At 41.1% G+C, this 7,680-nt stretch overlaps 1 non-coding gene across 1 annotated transcript; it reads right to left on the reverse strand.

The window, feature by feature from the left end:
* Positions 1-454: 454 nt before the first annotated feature.
* Positions 455-561, reverse strand: LOC140873890 (small nucleolar RNA R71). Its single transcript, XR_012148104.1, has one exon. It is a non-coding gene; the product is annotated as a small nucleolar RNA R71 (small nucleolar RNA).
* Between the last annotated feature and the right edge of the window lie 7,119 nt (positions 562-7,680).

Raw genomic sequence — 7,680 nt, forward strand, 5'->3', positions numbered from 1 at the left:
CAGAGATTGAACAAACCACACATGCTTTGAGAAGAGCAAGAAGAGAAGAACAACAGAACATGGCTAAAGAAAACGTCAATGAAATTCCCTTGGTGTCAATCAGAGATCATTTCAGGCCGACGATCCAGGCTCACTATCCTGGAATCGCTCAAGGGACAATAAATGCCAACAACTTTGAGCTGAAACCGGCATTAATCAACATGGTTCAGCAGAACCAATTCAATGGAACCACCACAGCTGATCCTCACTTACACTTGCGCACCTTCCTGGAGATTACTGATACGATAAAAATGAATAGTGTTTCTGAGGATATAATACGTTTACGCTTGTTTCCTTTTTCTCTCAGGACAAGGCACGAAGCTGGTTGCAGTCATTGCCACTAGGAAGCATAACAACTTGAGAGGACATGGTTGTAAAATTTTTAGCAAAGTATTTTCCACCGGACAAGTCTACTAAGCTGAAGATTGAGATCAGTACCTTTCATCAGCATGATTCAGAACAAATATATGAGGCATGGGAAAGGTACAAAGATTTGTTGAGGCGTTGTCCTAACCATAATTTTGCAGATTGGGAAGAAATAAATATTTTCTACAATGGGTTGAACACGCCTACAAGAATGTCCGTGGACTCTGCTGCTGGTGGTACCATATTTTCTAAGGACCCCATTCAGGCCTATGAGATACTGGAACAAATGACAATCAATAGATATCAATGGCCATCTGAACGTATGGAAGTCAAGAAGGGAGTGTACAGAGTTGATCCTCTCACTTCCTTCACTGCAGAGCTATCTGCGTTGACTACACAAGTTGCTGCCCTGAACAAGGTGAATGTAGCAGAACCTTCAGGTGTAACGCCCTCAACCGATGAGGACATTACTCAACTAATATGACCTTAATATAAACGCGGAAAAGAACATTTTTGAAAGATGTATGCATACATCCAACCTTACTTAAAACATTTCAAATAGTTTACAAACCAAGTCACGACATTTTCAAACATAAATATTTTTTTCTTCCCTCAAACATAATAATATTAAGTTGCCTTAAACTCAACACAAACACACTCATGCATCTCTCGCCGGCTTGACTCTGGGCTCCTCCTCATGTCCGACATCAAACTCATCGACGTATGCATAATTTTCATCCTCATTACCTGCACCATTCAAGCATAGTGAATCTAAAAACTCAACAAGAATATGCAATACAAATCATGAGTTTTAAAATTTCTTTTAAATATAATATGACGTAATATAAACATGAACATAAACATAAACTCATTCTTAATTGACAAATTATGTGAAATTTGTGGCAACTGTCTGATAGGCCTGATCTCACCATTCATGTTGATCAACAAATAATTGGAAAGGCCCCTCTGGAGCTTATCCCGAAGTGTCAGTCCCGTGTTTTTCCATAGCTTAACTCATAATTGGAAAGTCCCCTCCAGAGCTTATCCCGAAGTGCCAGTCCCGTAGATTTGGAAAGGTCCCTCCGGCGCCAATCCCGAAGTACCATTCCCGTATTTGCCACCACAAAGATGTTGGATAACTGGCGGTCAGATCAATCACGATTGATACCCGGTGCAGCGGAAGTTTAAAAATTTTTTATCATGGAACAATTCCATGGTGTGGGTATCAACCATTCAACAATTAAATTATTGTGTGTGTAAAATTCAAATAACAATTAATTAAATTTTACCTCCAATCTCGAAGCGAGATTAATGGACACCACACAGATTTCTCTGCGCTTCTTGTATCTCCCAGGAACTGATGAACTCCTTCAATCAGGTCCACGAATGGGGTTTAAATCCCTCTGATAGATTGCACTAGAAAATCTATCAGAAGTTTTTCTGCGAAGAGATTAAACGAATCTGATTCGTTATTCCTGACTGCAATTCAAAAATCACAGACCGGAATTTTCTCTGACAGAGTTAAAGGGGGGCGGCCGAAAACTTGAGAGGAGGCTAGGGTTTATTTTCGAAAATCCTGTCTCTCAATAATGACCTGTTGTGTGTAATTTCTGTACTGCAATAACTTATTTATAATGCAGGCCACTAACACCTTAGGGCCCATTAGTCATAAGCTAGGGCCCGACAAGCAAAGCCCGCACGTTCAGAAATTAATATAAAATTCATCGTGACTCCGATCGATGAACCAATTTCACCAATGTGCACAGAAACCATTTCTGCACATTTTAAAGTCAAAATAAATTTTCCTGAATCCGAATTCAGTGGTTTCCAAAAATGTCCATCCCTATGTCATTTTAGGAAATCCTACTCCCTTACTCTTATTTAAGAAGTCCAACTCCTTAGTTCATTAAATTTAACTCTTTAAATTTAACTATCTCAACGGGGATTAAAACTCCATTACACTGTGTGACCCTCAATGGTTCAGGGATACAGCTAGCCGTGGGCTCACAACTCCTTGTGACTCGGAACAACACTTTCCGACTTGCCCAACGAATCAAGGTAAAGCGCCTAGCAACATCGCCCCATGATTCCCTAGGTATCACTGATAGTGCCTACAAGAACCAGTAGATTTTGGTTAGCGTACAGTACGGTCCCTTCATCCATATATCCCGATCGAATCAACAACCATTGGTATATCGAGAGTCGCTCAAGATTCGATAACTATGCAATACATCTTGAAGATCAAATTAGTGACATCGCATGTGCTACTAAGAAACCATTTCTTAAATCACATCAAGTACTCTGGCCAGAGATTTGTCACACTAATATCTCCTCAGATCGCATAGGATATCCACACTCGCAAGTATGTGGTGAATCCTTGACAACAATGCATTGACTCCTATATGTGTCGTAACTGTACCCAATCTCGACACCTGATGACCCCCATAGAGTCGGTAAACGAGTCAAAGCACAGCACTAGCATATAGAGTCTCCATGATGTTTCAAGTCGTAAGGACTAATGGTGTACAACCAAAACCGCGGACTTTATCCACTCGATAAGTGATAACCATTTGGAAAGTCCGGATAGGGTAGTTCGATTATTCATCCTATGAATATCCATTTGCATGCTTCGAACATCTCCATGTTCCCTACCAATGAAACGTGGTACTCCGCATCGCAAATGCTAGTCTCAAACTCGAGCGATCCTTATCCTTATTATCGGACGGCTCAATCGACTAGGAACGGTTTTTAGTATATACAGTGACTATAAGATGTATTTCATGATAGACATCTCCATGTTCTACCACATCTTACATACACTATAGTATATTCAAGGTCTTTATCAAAACAACAATAGTATATCACAATATAACAATATGAAGTAATATAAAGTCATTGCCATAAAAGTGTAAATAATATTAAACAAAAGATTGTTTATACAAAGAGTCATCAAAGCCCATAGCCACACAGTTGGCTCACTGGGCACCCACTCTTACAATCTCCCACTTGCCCTATAGCCAACTAGTCATACTACGTAGACCCATTGCTTCGCGATGTTTGTCAAACAATGGTCCTGGCAAGGGCTTAGTAAGCGGATCAGCGATATTGTCTGCAGAGGCCACTCGTTCGACAATGATGTCTCCTCTTTCCACAATCTCCCGGATTATGTGGTATTTCCTCAGTACGTGTTTGGATCTTTGATGAGACCTTGGTTCCTTTGCTTGAGCAACGGCACCCGTTTTGTCACAGTACACCGGGACTGGACCAACAAATTCAGGAATAACGCCCAACTCTTGGACGAACTTCCTCATCCAAACGGCCTCTTTAGCAGCAGCTGATGCTGCAATGTATTCAGCCTCAGTGGTGGAATCCGCTGTGGTGTCCTGCTTGGAACTCTTCCAAGAGACAGCACCGCCATTGAGCATGAACACAAATCCAGAGGTTGACTTCGAGTCATCCACATCACTTTGGAAGCTAGAGTCGGTATAGCCTTCCAATTTGAGATCTCGTCCTCCATACACCATGAACATATTCTTAGTCCTTCGCAAGTACTTAAGAATGTCCTTCACGGCTTTCCAATGCATTTGACCAGGATTAGACTGATATCTGCTCGTGACACTCAGAGCAAATGCTACATCCGGTCTGGTAGATATCATCCCATACATGATACTACCTATAGCTGACGCATATGGTACATGTGTCATATTCTCTATCTCTGCATCAGTCTTGGGACACATAGACTTGGATAGAGAAACTCCATGACACATGGGTAGATGTCCTCTTTTGGACCCATCCATTGAAAACCGTTTCAATATGGTATCGATGTAGGTTGATTGAGTGAGTCCTATCATTCTCTTAGACCTATCTCTATAGATCTGTATCCCAAGAATGTAGGATGCCTCTCCCAAATCCTTCATCGAAAATCTACCTGATAACCATATCTTTGTTGACTGCAACATCCCTACATCATTCCCAATGAGTAGGATGTCATCAACATAAAGTACTAAGAATGTCACCGCATCCTTAACTACTTTCTTGTACACGCAAGGTTCCTCCGGGTTCTTGATGAAACCAAAATCTTTTATTGTTTCATCAAATTTCTGGTTCCAACTTCTTGATGCTTGTTTTAGACCATAAATTGATCTCTGAAGCTTGCATACCTTATGCTCGCTTCCCATGGATGTGTACCCCTCAGGCTGCTTCATATAGATTTCCTCCTTAATGTCTCCATTAAGAAAAGCAGTCTTCACATCCATTTGCCATATCTCATAGTCATACCATGCAGCTATGGCAATTAGGATTCTTATGGACTTGAACATTGCAACTGGTGAAAAGGTTTCGTCATAGTCAACTCCTTGCCTTTGAGTATAACCTTTAGCCACCAATCGCGCCTTGTAGGTCAATACCTTACCATCATGCCCAAGCTTTCTTTTGTAGATCCATTTACACCCTATCGGAACAATTCCATCGGGAGGATCTACTAAAGACCAAACTTGGTTTGTATGCATCGAATCCAATTCTGACTGCATAGCTTCAAGCCATAAATTCGAATCCGCATCAGAAATTGCTTCCTTGAAGTTTCTTGGATCACATCCAATGTCGGGTTCATCTTGATCCCCTTCAAGAAGAAGACCATATCGAACTGGAGGTCTAGAAGTCCTTTCGGATCTTCTAGGTGCAGGCGTGTCCAGCAATGGTTCCTGAGGTGTAGGATTGTTATTTTGTATTTCGGGTTCTTCTCGAACTTCTTCGAGTTCCATCATCTCGCCTTTCTTATCCAATAAGAATTCCTTCTCCAAGAAGGTGGCATTCCTAGAAACAAACACCTTTGTTTCAGCAGGATAATAGAAATAATATCCGATTGAATTCTTCGGATACCCTAAAAAATAACATAAGCTGGATCGACTATCCAACTTATCTCCCACTGTCCGCTTCACGTAAGCAGGACATCCCCAAATCCTCAAGTACGAATACTTAGGAGCTTTGCCATTCCATAACTCGTATGGTGTTTTGTCCACTGCTTTAGTGTGGACGTTGTTCAACAACAATACCGCCGTTTCAAGCGCATAGCCCCAAAACGAAGGTGGAAGCTCAGTGAAGCTCATCATAGATCGAACCATGTCCAACAAAGTTCGATTACGACGCTCCGATACACCATTAAGCTGTGGTGTCATAGGAGGAGTCCACTGAGAGAGAATCCCATTCTCTTTCAGATAGTCCAAAAACTCGGTACTCAAGTATTCTCCACCTCGATCCGATCGAAGTGCTTTAATACTTTTACCTAGCTTGTTTTCTACTTCAGCCTTGAATTCTTTGAACTTTTCAAATGCTTCAGACTTATATTTCATTAAATATAAATACCCATACCTTGAATAATCATCAGTAAAGGTAATGAAGTAGGTGTGGCCATGTTGAGTCCCTACTCTAAATGGACCACAAACATCTGTATGGATCAAATCCAACAGATTCTGACTACGCTCAGGTTTCCCCTTAAAAGGATATTTAGTCATTTTTCCTTTTAGGCAGGATTCACAAGTAGGTAGAGAATTAATATCAGACATATCAAACATGCCCTCTCCCACTAGCTTGTTCATCCTCCTTGAGGAAATATGACCTAGCCTAGCATGCCAAAGGTTTGCCGGGTTTTGACTATCGATTTTCCTTTTGTTTGTTGTCGCCGGTTTATCAATCATAATTCACTGGAACGTCTTTTAGTTTTAAGTTGTATAGATCGTTTTCAAGTTGTCCATTTCCAATTAAACATTCATTCTTGTAAATATTGCAAATCTCATTCACAAAATTGCAAGAATAACCATCTCTATCAAGCATAGAAATAGAAATAATGTTTTTAATTAAATCTGGCACAAATAAAACATCTCTTAACAATAATTTAAAACCGTTCTGCAAAGTCAAACAAACATCTCCAATGGCCGTAGCTTCAACTCTGGAACCATTCCCGAGCCTCAGCTGGGTCTCACCCATTCTAAGCCTGCGACTTCTTGTCATCACCTGCAAATCATTGCAAATGTGAGATCCACATCCGGTATCCAATACCCAAGAAGTTGTATTAAGTGACATGTTTATTTCAATATAGAACATACCCTTTGCAGTTCCCAACTGCTCAAGATATTCCTTGCAGTTGCGCTTCCAATGACCCGGCTTCTTGCAGTAATGGCAAACATCCTTGGATTTTCCATTGTTTGAAGCCTTTGTCTTTTGCTTCTTCTCGGGCTCGACTTTCTTGGGTGGGGTAGAACGTTTCTTGCCCTTCATACTTGGCCCCTTCTTCGCAGAAGATGAGGAGCCCACCAAGAAAGCTGGCTTATCCTTCTTAAGTGTGGATTCATATGTAACGAGCATATTGACCATCTCTTCAAGGGTGGCCTCTATCTTGTTCATATTAAAATTTATCACAAATCCATCAAATGAAGAAGGAAGAGACAGAAGCAACAAATCCACATTGAGTTCATGCTCCAACACCAAATCTAGGGTCGCCAACTTCTGTATGAGCCAAATCACTCGTACCCCATGATCACGGACCGAAGTCCCTTCACGCATGCGGCACGTCATCAACTCCTTAACAGTAGCGAACCTTTCAGCCCTCGACTGAGCCCCAAAAAGTTCCTTGAGTTGCGTGTGAATGTCAGCAGCATTCACCGTGTCCTCAAATCGCCTCTGGAGTTCATCAGACATCGAGGCTTGCATATAGCATTTGGTCTTGATGTCATGGTCACACCATGCATCAAGTTTGGCCAATTCCTCCGGACTTATGTCAGCTGGTGCTTCCTTCGGAGGTGCTTTCTCTAACACGTAGAGCATTTTCTCCGAAGTTAAGACAATCTTCAACTTCCGGAACCATTCCGTATAGTTGGCGCCAGTCAACTTGTTTTGTTCGAGGATCGAGAATAATGGATTTCGCGAATTCATTGTATGAAATACTGAAAAGAAAAACAGACATATATCAATGATTGTTTAACAATTTACTAAGACATAAAATAGGCGAATTTAATTTTATGAATCTCACTCCCACTATTTTAACGATTTCACCACCCTCTAGTGAAAACGGGAAACTTTTTCCTTAGTGAGAACATGGAGTCCAATTGACAAACTTATGGTCCCGAATAATATCAGCCAACCATAATTCTCAAAAGGTAGAGCCCAATTGCTTCCAAAGCAACCCCCATGTGTTTACCTCATGTCCAATAAGGGCCCAATAATATGACGCCGTTTAAAGTGACATGTCAAGATGACCCATCAATATTAAGTTGTGATGGA

This window comes from Henckelia pumila, unplaced genomic scaffold (genome assembly GCF_033568475.1).
Source record: "Henckelia pumila isolate YLH828 unplaced genomic scaffold, ASM3356847v2 CTG_89, whole genome shotgun sequence".
NCBI lineage: Eukaryota > Viridiplantae > Streptophyta > Magnoliopsida > Lamiales > Gesneriaceae > Henckelia > Henckelia pumila.